The sequence below is a fragment of the Geospiza fortis genome, unplaced genomic scaffold (assembly GCF_000277835.1).
Source record: "Geospiza fortis unplaced genomic scaffold, GeoFor_1.0 scaffold195, whole genome shotgun sequence".
Classification (NCBI taxonomy): domain Eukaryota; kingdom Metazoa; phylum Chordata; class Aves; order Passeriformes; family Thraupidae; genus Geospiza; species Geospiza fortis.
In genome coordinates, this window is record NW_005054324.1 from 3,748,965 (window position 1) to 3,763,040 (window position 14,076).

Sequence of the window (14,076 nt, forward strand, 5' to 3'; positions counted from 1 at the left end):
TGCAAGGAACAGATGAGAAACCACAAAGCTGAAACAGAACCATCACCTTCTTTCTGACTGTCTGCTCTCTTCAGTCAGATGTATGAGCTGGGAATTAAGCATGCATTTTCAGATAGTCATTACAGTCACCAAGGGATATGAAACCATGTATGATTTTGTGAATAGAAATGACAGCACAGCAGAGCTCTGACTCCAGGTCATGTTAGAAGATGGTGTACTTAACAACCAACCTAAACCAACCTACTGTGCTTCACTTTCAAAATACAGAAAAATGGAGTAGGAGAGGAGCTGAAAAGCTGAGCAGAGGAGTACACAGATGTAAGCAGATAAAAAAAATTAATTCTAAAATTTTAGTGCTTGTCAATGCACATTCTCTTGTAGCATATTTTAAAATGTGGTTACTTATAAAATGTATTTTTCAACAGATATCCTAATCAATATTGCACAGGAATGCTGCAGATTAAACCTGAAAGTATTTGCCCAAGGAGATTATTTTAAAAAACCTCATCACCAATATATGCTAATCACATGTTATGCTCTATCTGTACTACAATACATTTTCTTTTATGTAAACATGAGCATCTAAGGTTAAATTCTTACCCATAATGGGACCTGACGTAGTTACTGTCAATTAATGCTTACATTAATTTCCTCAAAAGACTACACAAATATTGAATCTCATTTCAAAACAACTAATAGTCAGAAATTCCATTCAGCAATAAAATGTATTCACACAAACAGGTACAAGGATATTAAGTCTTGTCTTAACAGTCTGCAATTACAAATGATTCATTCCTCTAACAGCTTCACTGGTAAAAAAAGATTACTTCAAACTTATTTCAGCTACTTTGTACTGTTCATCAAAAATATTTAATCTTCCATCACATTAGCCTGCATACTGACATGAGAAAGTAGATGCAGAAGACAGTGAGAAATTAGGAATACTTATAAACACTTCCCACCCAAAATCTCATATTCATGCAAGATTACACAAACTGACGTATTGCTATTATAACTGGACCAGTCTTGTAAAAACAAACCAAAACAACCTAAACGCAACCAAACAAAAAAAAAAAGCCCAAAAAATCACTCCACCAAAAACCACCAAAAAACCCCCAAAACCCCCACAAAAACAAAAAAATACTCCCAAAACCAAAAAACCCCAACTCCAAACCTACAAAATACACACCGTAACAACATCAGCATATCATTCACCTTGCATTACCTTCTTTCTGTGTTATTATTCAAAATGATTAATCCTGAATGAAAGGGCTTTAAAGCTGCAAGCACTTTCCTTGATTTATAAGCGATACTAATTCAAAATTTATTTGTGATTCTGAAGTTGATTTTCCAAGAGAATTTTTTCCAGTAAAAACTCATTCAATTTTTTTGACCACTTAACCATGGAAAGGAAGCATTATTGCAACACTTGGTGCACACAATAATCACACAATAATGGCATGTTTGTGTTGGTCAAAGCAACAGGTATGTGCAAAAAGAAGGTACAATATGCATGTGCCCTTGACTCTAAAATATTCCCTTCTGATGTGTTTTGGGTCACAAACTGTATTTTTATTAAATTTTCAAAAATTATTCCAAGGTAATTATTTTTCAAGATACAATGGATGTAGAAGGAAATTACTCAAGATATAAACTCAAGATGTGAGTAACAGGGTATGAAAAGCATGGTTTGCTCTGCAAAGGAATCCACTGGACCTAAAGCTCTTAAAGTATTACTCTTATTCGTGGAAATTTACCATTTTTTCCTGAGGGGAAAAAAAAAAGTAACATCTTTAAAATGAAGTACTTGCATTTAAGATAATTAAAAAGCAATAATAACATTTTAGCAAAACTATTTCATAGTCAAGGATTTATTTGCAGCAGAAAACCATAAGAGAATAGAAATTCTATTAGGATTGTATCAAATGTGTGACAAATTTAAAACACTAAGATGCATTAAAAAGCTATTAAGTGTCTCATTAATCCTGTTCCTGAAAGACATATGGTACACTTCATGTTGAATGTAAAATCCTTTGCTTCAGTTAGACTTCTGAGATTCATCTGCTTGGTTTCAGAGCTTTCAAAGATTATACCAGCAGCACAATCATCCCCATGAGGGAAAATATTTTTATTGATATTTATCTTTAAAGCAAAATGCTAATTAAGTACATTCACTAAATCTCTGGTTCGTACTGCCTTCATTCCCGTATTTCAACTGATCATTAGACTTTAGTTCTAATTAAATAATTATTCAAAAACTTACAATGTAAAATGTTATCTCAAGTCTCTCAACACTAGGGGGGAACTGGAGATGAAAAATATTAAGAGGTTTGAGTGTGAAATATAAAACATCAGAAAAAGTTATTGTGGGCACAAAGAAATTTAATTCTGCATGGAACCAGATTTGGCAGATCAGCCACAATCTTTTGGAAATCCAGACATTATTCAGAAATAATTTGAAAGAGTCAAAGTTTTTAATTAAGCATTTCTTGTTACTATCAATGTTTTTCAGACTTCCTCAAAGACATCCTGGATTGATACTGTTGTCAGTCAACATTTGAACGTCTAGGATCATTACTAGTTTATTGAATCCACAAATCAGCATCAACTGTCCATGCTACCCACTGCTAACAAAGTATCAAACACTAGAAAGGAATCTACTAACAAATCAAATGCATTCTGGAGAAAACAGATCATTCAAATACAGGTTCCAATGGGCCATATATATCCACTTTGGGGAACTTTTTCAATTCCTGTTATTTAGAGTCCTCCTAAATAATTTTGGACTGAGCCGCACCTTCAGTTTCTGATGGATAAAGTTCAACTCATTCAAAGGTGAGATAATGTGTTTTTAAAAAACCCCAATAACAATTGTAATCTACTGAAGAACTGTTTAAATCCACTGTTTTCCAATCATCACACATATGCAATTTCATCTACTGCAAATGCTAGTAAAAAACCTCAATTCAAAATAGTCTTTAGCACTAGATAATTACCTTAAAGTATATTTTTGTTTAAAGATGAAAAAGCATTATTTAGCAGTGTCTACAACTTAAGAAAATATTAGAAATATTATGCAAATAACTGATTTTCACTTCTAGAACATACGCCTTAAATAACTTTTCTGTTTATTAGACATCATACCAAATTTGACTAATTATACAATTAGGCAACACAAATATGCTTATCTTATTCTCTACTGTAAAGCTAAGGAAAAAGAAAATTCAAGCAAAGGCAGTAGGATAGGTGGACCACAAGAATGACTTCTCAACCTCTGACAACTTTTTGCTCATCTGGCCTCTGTACACCTTCTAGCAGTGCAAAAGCACCAACATTCTCCTCCTCTTTAAAAAATGCAGCACTTGGAGCTTCATTTACCATCTTCCACAAGAGCTATTAGAGATTTTTCTTCATTTTTGATGGTCACTTCTGTTCCTGTAGCTTTGAGGAGATCACATTTACCCTTTAGACATGTCCTATTTCTTAACAGTCAGAGCTCAATGCATCATTATTCACGAAAAATACTGTGGCAGCTCAAAATGCACATCTCTGGGACAGCAAACTGCTAGACACACTAAACACCACCTGAATCAGCTTATTACCTTTCTTCCAATACCTCTTTCAAGCTGCATAACAGATTTTTGCACTTCTGCTAAATTCTGGATGCAAACCCTTGGGCTCCATGCATACTCCAGCACAGTTAGGGGTGTGTGACAGATGCACTCAGCCACACGACCAAACCAGCAGCAGTTTGGTACAGGCTCCAGTGGAGGCCATGGCCTGGGCCATAGCTTGGCCAAGAAATCCTCTCGCTCCCATATGTTCTCTGAAAACCCACAAAGGAGCAGAGGGACCCAAGTGAGCACTGGTGACCTTGGAACGCTGATCAGGTGACTCATGCATGAACAGCAGGCGGCTTTTCCAAGACCCATTTATCGAGGAACAAAGAAGGCTGTGGGTACAAGAAATCTCACAAATACCCCTCCCACCGCACGCAATTTCACTAAAAGCCAACATACATATCCTATACATGGAACTGTGTTCCCTGTATATGACAGATGAAGTGAGTTTTCTTTGAGCTCTCCCAGCTAAACAGCGTGGCTGCATAGCTGTGATCTTCCCTTGAGCCTTTCAAGGCTGAGACCCTTTACAATACAGATCTTTGGTAAGCAATTGATATTGTGTGTAACCTTTAGTATGACAACTTTGACTTGTGCCTTGGTAGCTTTACTTATGCCTTTGTACTTTTGAATCACTGTTTAAACAACTCTGCTGCAGAGTAACAAAGTGAATGTTGACATTAAACCTTGTTAAATCACACTTTCACAACACCATATTCAAAATGCTTTTGCTAATATCTTTATAAAACCTTTCACAGGGCTTCTTTAAGAAAACTAAATCATTCATTCGTGACAAGGAAGAATAAAAACAACAGCCATTGCACGCAGGGCCTCTAAATAATAGGTCACCCAGGAGTTCTGATATCTTCCTCCTTCTATTACTATGATTACTTGTATGCCGTTTCGAATTAAGCATAAAACAATCCTTTCTTCTAGACTACCAACCAAAGCTGTAACAGGAATCTCTGCACTGATGCAGACCATAGGAAATGCTTCATTACCTACACATGCATTTGTAAGTGATTGCATCAACTACTCCAACTGATGCTGCACATTATTTTACCTGTGAAAAAACATAAATGTCCTTCTAATTAGGACTATTCAGGTCTCTGTTGGCCTCCAGAAGCTTGCTAAGGAGATGCAAGAACTACAGCGTGGCCACTGGGCCAGCACCAGCAATGCAAACACATTCTTTAATGGCGACCTTCTTCCAAAGACTCCACCGGAGGCTGGCACAACTGTAAAGGTACTGCTGCACAAGGGCCAAGCGCTGCCCTGCTACAGCAGCACAATGACTGATGAACCAGAGAGGTAACCACCTGGATCTCCAGTGTGTTTATTCAGGACAATGTACTGCAATTGACCTTTGGGGTATCCTTAAAACATGCTACTGTTAAAACAGAATCTTTTCATATAACTTAGAAAAAGGACTGTCATGTAAGGCCTAAAGACATTTCTCTTTAGAGATTTTTTTCAGAGGTACACTATCACCCAGGCACAGATACACAGCTACGGAGAGAAACATTTTGTTCTTACAGATGTGTCCTTGTTTTAAAGGAAATTTCTTCTCCTTTAAGCTTACCAGAAGCAAAGCTGGAACTATATTAAGGTTAATGACAATTATGTCATATCAGAAATTGTCAATTAAAAATAAAAATGAACAGAAGTACCTCTTTAATAAAGACTGAAGAAGGGCAAAAAGGACTTTGATGGAAGTCCAAGGAACATTCAAGTCTATGAAAGCTTTTTAGGTTTCTGATATACTTTTCTGATGTGTTTTGTACTCAAGCTCCTGCTGTGCTTTGCACAATTACCATCTTGAGTTTATGACTTACAGAATAATTTTTTTAAAAAGACAGCAATTTTCAGGGCTAAATTGAGCGCTAAATTTTCTCCAAAAGACAATAATTCTTGTTCTGCAAACTAAAAGGAATTGAAACAAGTTTTTTATTTAAAAACTGGATGTGACATGCATCATCATGTTGTGCTAGAAGCATTACTTGAGGCAAAACAAAGCATAAGACATTTACTGTGTAATATTAAATAGCCCAAATGCAGCTACTGCAGCAGCTCTTCAAAGTCACTGTCAAGAGATCTCACTAACCTAAAGTCCTTCCTGTTCCACAGGAATAAAAATTATTCCAATTTCAGTCATTAATGTGATCAATGTTCTCTGGGACCAGCTCAGTAGCTCCACTCTAGACTGAAACTGCACAATGCATCACATCAAGAGCTGGGGCTTGTTTGATGAAGGTGCAAAAACTTCTGACAATTTGGAGAACAGCCTCCACAGCCATACATTTTAAGAATAAAGGTTTATTCCTAGTAGCAATTAACATGTATAATGTCCAGCACTGTCTGCTGCTATACCTTGGAGCTGCAGAAGATATGATACTCTCACAGCACTTACAACAGTCTTGGAAGGAAGAAAAAAATTATTTTCTTCACACCAAAAATTATTAAGTTGACGTTTAGACTAGTTCAACTAAGCACATTAGAACAACAAGATCATTTTGGGTCAAAAATAAAAAGTTAATGTAGTAGCATCATACATCCAAGAGTAATATAATTATTTTTATACTCCTTGAATAAAATTTCTGCACTGGCTACTGAAATAGCATTTATATCGAAGAAGACATTAGTAGTTATCAATGCATGTTAATAGCTACTTCTAATAACTCTTGGCTGCTGAACATGAGTAGAAATTGAGGTAGTTAATGAGATTTGCTCAGTACTTTGAAATCAGAAGCACTTTTCACATTTTTAGAAAAAAAAATAAATTAGGCATTGCTTGCAGGACTTATACCTCCCCTGTTCTCTTTCATACCCTAGAAATATCCTCCAGGCACTATTTTGATTTTTTTCACAATGAAATGATCAGAGTTAAAGGATCCTATTTTCAAATCTATGTAAGTCATCAGAACAGAGTCCTCACCTTCAGGTAAAAGCAAAATATTTTAAGAAATCACACCTATAAACTCTGATTAATCTACTTCAGAATTTTAATTATTATTTTGTTAATAAAAGGTTTCATCTCTTAGAAGTATACTACATTGTACAGTTTTCCTTAATTTTGAGGGGGTGAGAAATCTAAAAAAAAGAACTTTAATTTTGGCTAACAGTGAGGTTTTTGTTTGTTTTTAAAACCTCTTTAAAGTAGCAAATTACATTAAGGTGAAAAAAGAAAGCAAAATTTAAAGTAGTAAACCATCATCATCCAAAGAGGCATAATCATTCCAAATGTTCCTTTTTTTTTTTCAAAATATACCTACTGCCCTTCTGAGCACATTTCTTCTTATTGAGATTAATGGTTCAGAAACCATCACAAGCTGAAATATTCAGGTGATGTACTTTGCTTTCTTCAGCTCTTTTAGACACAACAGCTGTACACTGCACATTTACCACAGCTTAGCAACCAGCTATCTGTAAAAAAAACCCACCAAAACTCAAACTCTTGAAAATTAAAATATCTGCTACAGCTCCAGGGGTACATGCTTGTAAGCACACTACACAGCACTGTGCACTGGGATTTTTTTCTTTTCCAGCTTTTTCTAAATGCACCAGCAATTGCCAATGTCTACCCAAATTGCTGTTCCTGATGGCAACACATTTCACAGAGTCACGTGCTGCAATGTTCGTGCCTTGGGCATAAGAACAAACAGAGGTAAAGTGACAATCACCATAAAAAATCCACAAAACTGTTTCACCCAGAAGCAGTGTTTTCTCCTGGGTCAATTTATTCAAGTTAACCAGGTACCCTTTTGAAACAAGCATATTTGTCCTCCTTTCACGGCTGGTAACAGCAGCAATGGTTTTTGCACCGCAGTGAGGCACACAATATAGACTGCTGCCTGTGTGAGCATGGGTGTGGATCACTTTTGCTAAGCCTCCACTTGGAACAGGCATTGTGATCTTCCCTTTAACAGCAGCTTCCCCTTTGACCAAGCCCCATTGCTCAGGCTGAAGCATGCTACAAGAGAGCTAACAGCTTTCTCTCCAGTATCCTGATTCTGCCTGACCACAACTCCTCCCTTTGGTGACCACTGGAAAGTTCCAGGTTATGAGAATTTCAAAGGCTCTATTTTAGATACCATAAGACTGACAAAGGCTGTTAAATTGAATGTGTAACGCATCATGCCTTGGTGATGCACCTGTTAAAAGGCTTGCTCTCACCTCACCACTGGTCCCTATTTTAACCAGCAAATTCCATAAGGAAGGTGTCCAACCCTGACTATAAGGGAGGAATACAAAGGACAACAAAAGGTGGGAAAAAAAAAGCAAAAAGAAACCAAAGATTGAAAAAAAAAGACATCAAACGGAAAGCATATTTACACAGAAATAATGAGTAGCAAACAGAGTCTTGCTAAAAAGGATTAGGAAAAAAACATTTACTTAGCATATTTATCTATTTCACAATTAACAGATGATGACTAGTTTATACAAAACTACCTCTGGTGTGTTCAAACTTGAGAAAAACACACACCTCCTTAAAATCAGCAACTCATATTTTCATTTGCCTTGCTAAGGAACTCCCCAATTCTCTTTTTGGTGTTTACTGAGCGCTGTAAAAAACACAAGAAGCCCCAGCACTTTATCTCTTATGATAGTCCTACCTCTTAGGATACAATATTTCTAAATATAAAATCCAATTTCTTGCATTAACTGTGAGAAAAATTGAAGTAAATGGCCAAGCACAATAAAGAAGGGAAAATAGTCTTTCACTTCTCTAAATTTTCTTCTGCAGTCACTTGTGGTTCTAGTTTTTATTCCACTTGACTAAAAGTGGAAGTTATGTAAGTGACAGTTTTCATCATTGGTATTGCACTGGGTTCATTTTGTCAGAGATGAAAAGAATTGGCAATTTCACTTCCCTATTACCATTAATATGCTTCTGCATTAACCATTTTCACATGAGTATACATTAATAGCTTTTAGTTCAAATGAGCATACTACTATATCTCTATTTTTGAATATAATACTAGGCACTCTATAGTCAGACCAGGTCTGCTGAGATCCTTTCAGTCCCTATCACCCACCACCACCCTAAATACTTCCATGCAATGTGAGGACTCCGTTTCAAAACATGTATTTTTACTGATCAGTGCCACTGTTTCACTTCCAGTTCATATATTCTACAGCTCAAAAGGGACATGAACAAATAGAAATTAGGCCAAAACCACCTGAAATGGTGTCTCATAACATTATTGGTTTTTTTTCTGCTTTAGCAACTGAAAAAGTGCCAGCAAACTGACAACTTAAGCAAATAACCTGCCACTTTCTTTCCCGGTACTAATCCGTTTTAGCGGCTTATTTTTTCATTGGAGTATAAAGGGCACTGTGGGGTGGGGAGAAAGGTTAAAGCACTGACTTCACTCTGCGGCCTAAGGAAACTGGGAAAGAACTGACACATTGTGAATACTGCAAAACTTGGGTACTCACTGGAAAACAAGGACAAGAGTAGACCCTCTAAAGCCTTTGAAGGCTTACTCATGATGTCCTATCTACCAACATGGCACCTTTCTCCTACTGTGATCCCCAGGATTTAGGGGAAATAGACACATGGGAAAATGCAGCCACTTGCCATCTAAGAAAAAACTTCTTTTGCACCCCATGAAAGGTTACATCGTTTTAACAGTATTCTTGAGAATGAGATGTAGTGTACAGAAATGGCAGAGCAAAAGATCTATGAGAAAAAACCACAGCTGTGTACTTTGCATCCCAAAGCCAAATAGAAAAGGCTGCTTGCACCCTTCACCTCCTGTATGAGCCAACACCTGCTAGGACAGTTTACTACAACTGCTTAAAAAATAATTCCATCATTACTAAAATATGGGAAGTAAGAACAAAGGTTGAAGAGGAGAAAAGAAGGTGACAACTGCCACAGGTATCTGGAACTGCCCACTGGAGTCAAGTAGATAAAGAGATGCAATCTGGAAGATGAAAGGAGTACTAACTGTCCTACTACCCATGTTTACCTATGCAATTCACCCATTTTAGACCCCTTTCCAAATTCTGGGCAAGAGCACACTGCTCCAGAGGACAACACAGTGCTCCTCATGCAGGCTCTGCTTTGAAGCACTCCCTAGAGGAACCTCTCTTGCCACAGCGAGGACAGAGAAGCATGCAAAGATTCATTGTCCAGACTGTTCTACACAACATCCCAAGGCAAGTGGTGCAAGTGCCTTCCAGAAGTTCTAAACAATCACAGCAGAAGACTTTGAATCATTTGGGGAGAAACAGGATGGAACAACACAGTTGAGTTTAACTGCAAGCTGATGTGATAGATAATACTAGTTTTGTGATGAGAATGTATTTGGTGTTACAAAAAGTGCTTCCTTGCTTCTCCCATAGGACAATCTGTGCTTCAAAGTGTTTCTGTTCTAAGAGGAAGATAAGAACAATGGAATAGAAGTGCAAATGCAGGCAGGGACAGTGCATCATGAAAATGGGAGTGCTTGGGGAATTGTTTTTTATGTCTTTGCACTTAGAATGCATTACTATTTGTGTGGACATTTCTCAACAGCAACACCATCTCATCACTCATTAGAATGCATTTCTATTTCACAAAGTTATAAAGGATATTCAGGGCTGGCAGACACTAAGCCATTGGCATGTCAGATTTAGCTGTTAACTGTTGTCTTACAGATATGTTTATTCCAATACAACTTTTTTTAAAAAACAGCCTTTATCATAAATACATTCTCTCTCTCCATCTTTATTAAGTGTAATTTCTGTGTGTCAAAAAACAACAATACATTTTCCTTGATTAATTTTTCACAAGGCTGATCAATTCATGGTGTTGGCAGGAAAGTTATAATACACAAGAAGAGCTTCAAAACACATTCTAAATCTTAAATCCTTCCTTAGATTTAATAATCACCCAGCTGGCTGCACTTCAGAAAGCAATGCTTCAATGGGAAGATTAATGAACAGTTGGTCTGCTGTTTAATCCCTCTAGATTTTAGCATGCAGCATGCAAACTTTTACAAGTTGGACTATTTTTATGCATTCCGATTATATATCAAGGTCCAAATAGCTTAAATGGTAACTTTGAGGTTTCTTAGTCATAGTTTACTCTCTCTTTAGAGTATTTAAATTTTAGAAAATATTAATTTACTCTTCTTCAACATTCTCTAGACCATTTTAAAGATTATCTTTCAAGATATCATCTCACATGAGAAACACCTTCAATTTCTTCTTTATTTATTTATAAATAATTTTACACAATCATCAACTATTTTGCCTTGCTAGCAGTATTCTATGGCAAAGATTTAACTCTATTTTATTTTGTGTCTTAAATTTAACTTAAGACACAAAAAGTAAGTTCTTCTCTACTTCTCTACAGCCACACCAGCCAGTTATTGCCTCTACCTCCAACAGGAACAACTGCTGCCAGCCAAGTTCTGGTGCCCCTGACCTCCATGGTGTCCATACTGCTCAGGTAATGCCTGAAGTCCAAAAGAATGGTAAGGTGAGGTAAGAAAATTTGCATCTAGCCTGAGACGATGGGGAAGACATTGTCCATATGCCTTTATCCTCCTCCCTCAGCGTTTCCACAACCATGCCTTTCTTTCCTGGGCTTCCAGGGGAGGTGCTGATAATAGCAGAACAACCTATGAAACTTTGTTTGCAATTAACGGGGCAGTCTGAAATTATTACAGTCAGAGGAACCTCTCGCCTAGAGATAATTATGGTTGTGTACCAAGGGACAAACCCCAGTTATCTACCCAGTGTAATTCAAGATCCTACAGAGTTTTGTTGCACAGTTACACATAGAAGCCAGAAAAAAAATTCTTCACAGACCTCTTACAATCTAGGGCCCCTCCCAAAAAATGCCCCAAAGTCCTGAACTTTTTTGCTTCAAAGCTCCCAGTAACAAGTACAGTGTGGAGAGCTGAGGATGGAAAAATAATTAAAAAAAACAATACCACCATGATGTTGAAAAGTTCTCCTTCTCCAGTGTGTGGCCAGTCTGTTTCAAATTCAGCCCAACAAGACTTCACCTCTTTCTCTTTTCTCCAATAAACCAGAAATGTACAAGAAAGTATATTATTTTTAAGCTTTGTCTCTTAAATGACAGTAGCATCTATATTCCAAAATGTTTTCAAGCTAAGCCAGACAAGAGCTTTGGCAAAAGCAAAATGGTTTGCAAGTCAAATGTAATAAGCAAACAAACATTACCCTCCTGCTGGAAAACCAGCTTTACTTACACCAAGATAAAGCTTAAGTTATTTGGTTATTGTGACTAGCCTATTAGTCAACACCATAATGCACTTCTAATGCCCAGAGAGAAGACCACACATCTCTGGTCACCCACAGGGCCAAAACCTCAACACTGTAAAGCCAAAGTCTGATCGCAAATTCTTCTAATTTTAGTCTTTGTACTATCGTTCCACTCAATTTCTAGTCATAATTCCACTAATGCATAAGATTTTTCATTTCTATTACAGCTTCTTTTGGACTATTCTCAAAACATATTTCCCACTTATCTAAGCAGCAGACTTACACTGATCTAAGTAGTTTTTATAAAAAAGTAACTCAATTTTGCATCAGGCTATTTGGAAACATTTGCACTATTCATCTGCCAACTTCTGAAACATATTACTCATACCAAGAGCCTTCTGTCATCTTCTAACACAGTTTTTCTAATTTGATGGTCCGAAGGGCCCAGAATAATCCTTAAAGGTTTTTTATTTTAATCATAAATTTTATGACAGCCAGAAATAACCTCCTTACCATGGCTACTTCTACAAATGATTGCACCTTTCAACATACTTATTATTACTGACAGGTTAATTTACTGTAGAATTTGCATATTTATCATGATCACTATTTAAATACTGAAAAAAATCTGTTACAATAGAAGCAGTAAGCATGTACTTAGAGTTTGTTTTGTGGTTCATTTCAGAATTCATGGCCCTATTCAGTGAAATTCAGATTATTTCACCCTCACACTAAGAATTTAGCCCATAAAACATGAAACAGGCAAAAAGCTAGAGAATTTGAACATGTAAAGGGTAAAGATTAAGAAAAGGAAAAAAACTCTAACAAGAAACACACTATTGGAAGGTAAATCTAATACTTGCTGCAGCCACAAAGTCAGTATGCATCTGCCCAAGAAGACCAAAAAAGTGAACTCTATTTTCAAGCCAAGGAAAAAAGGGTTTTTAAAGAACTGTCAGATTCGAACCACAAAGCCTGGCACAGTGGAGCAAAGCTGTGCAGCAGCTCTGCCACATCCCAGAGCACGTGCTCGTGGAGCAGCCACAGCTAGGAAGATGCTCACACCTACGAGACGTACGGAAGCTACAGCAAACACCAGAATGCTGCCTTGGCATCACCTGGAGCTGCCCTCGCTCACGCCCAGCACATCCCATTGGTTTGGCAGGCACTGCTTCACATGCTGACAGAGACAAGCTCAACATCTCAAGTTGTTATATGTTTTGGCAGGCTGCATTTGTAATCTGCCTGCATTAAATTATACCAAAAACTCTGAAGCTTCCAGGCACACAGCAAAGTTCAGCTTCAGCCGTACAATCCAGAAGCAATTAGAGATGCAATGTCATCAAGTAAGAAACTGGCGGTGGAATCATCATAGAGGCAGGTTCATAAACACACTGTCAAAAGGCAGGAAGACTTCACTGTCATGCACAAGCTTTGATCTTTTGGGATGCAAAGAATGACTGACATCAAGAATGAAAAAATGCCAAGCTAAGCAGCCACTTCTAGATTTGAAAAAGCCTAAATTAAAACTTCAGAAAAGGCAGTTATGTCTCAATACCAGCAACAGAAACAGATTTACACTGAAATTCAACCAGATTTTAGCTTTACTTCAAATAAAGGTTCATGCTAGCTAGCAGTATTTCTCAGTACTTAATTAAAAGCAAGATGCTACCTTTTTAACCCTTAATTTTCCTCTCTATAGCCTGTAAGACTGGGAATGGTCCCTGCTGGAATATTCCTAGGACATGTCCAAGAAGGTTCATCTTCTACTCATCCAAGGTTTCCCCTGACTCCATGTGCAGCAGCAGCCAGTGAAACAAGGCCCAGGCCCCTTTCTCATGGCTACCCAGACATACTCAGAACTAACACTAAATTGAGCAAAGGTGTTAAACTGGATGCACTGTTTTCTTCATCAAAAGAACCCTCCATGCACTGTTTTCTTCATCAGAAAGACTGTTTATGAACAGCACCCATTTTTCAACATTATGCCCATTGAGTTAACGGGCAAAGTTGTCATAATGTGAGGGAAAAAAAGGCAGTTTTGCTACATACACACATATACATATATATGGCATGGTTCCAGTCCAGAAATAACTTAGGAACCTTAATTTGCTATCACTTTCTGGATATTATGCTACACTTCGTTTAGTGGTTTTTGGTTGGTTGGTTTTTGTTTTAGAGTAAACTTGAGGCTGGACTTCTATTCTGCAGCTTTATTTAGAGAAGAAAAAAC

The 14,076-nt window shown here is 37.2% G+C and overlaps 1 protein-coding gene across 12 annotated transcripts in view; it reads right to left on the reverse strand.

The window, feature by feature from the left end:
• The window catches only part of CADPS2 (calcium dependent secretion activator 2), a 224,060-nt gene that overhangs the window by 188,960 nt on the left and 21,024 nt on the right, over nt 1-14,076 (reverse strand). The gene's annotated exons all lie outside the window — the stretch shown is intronic.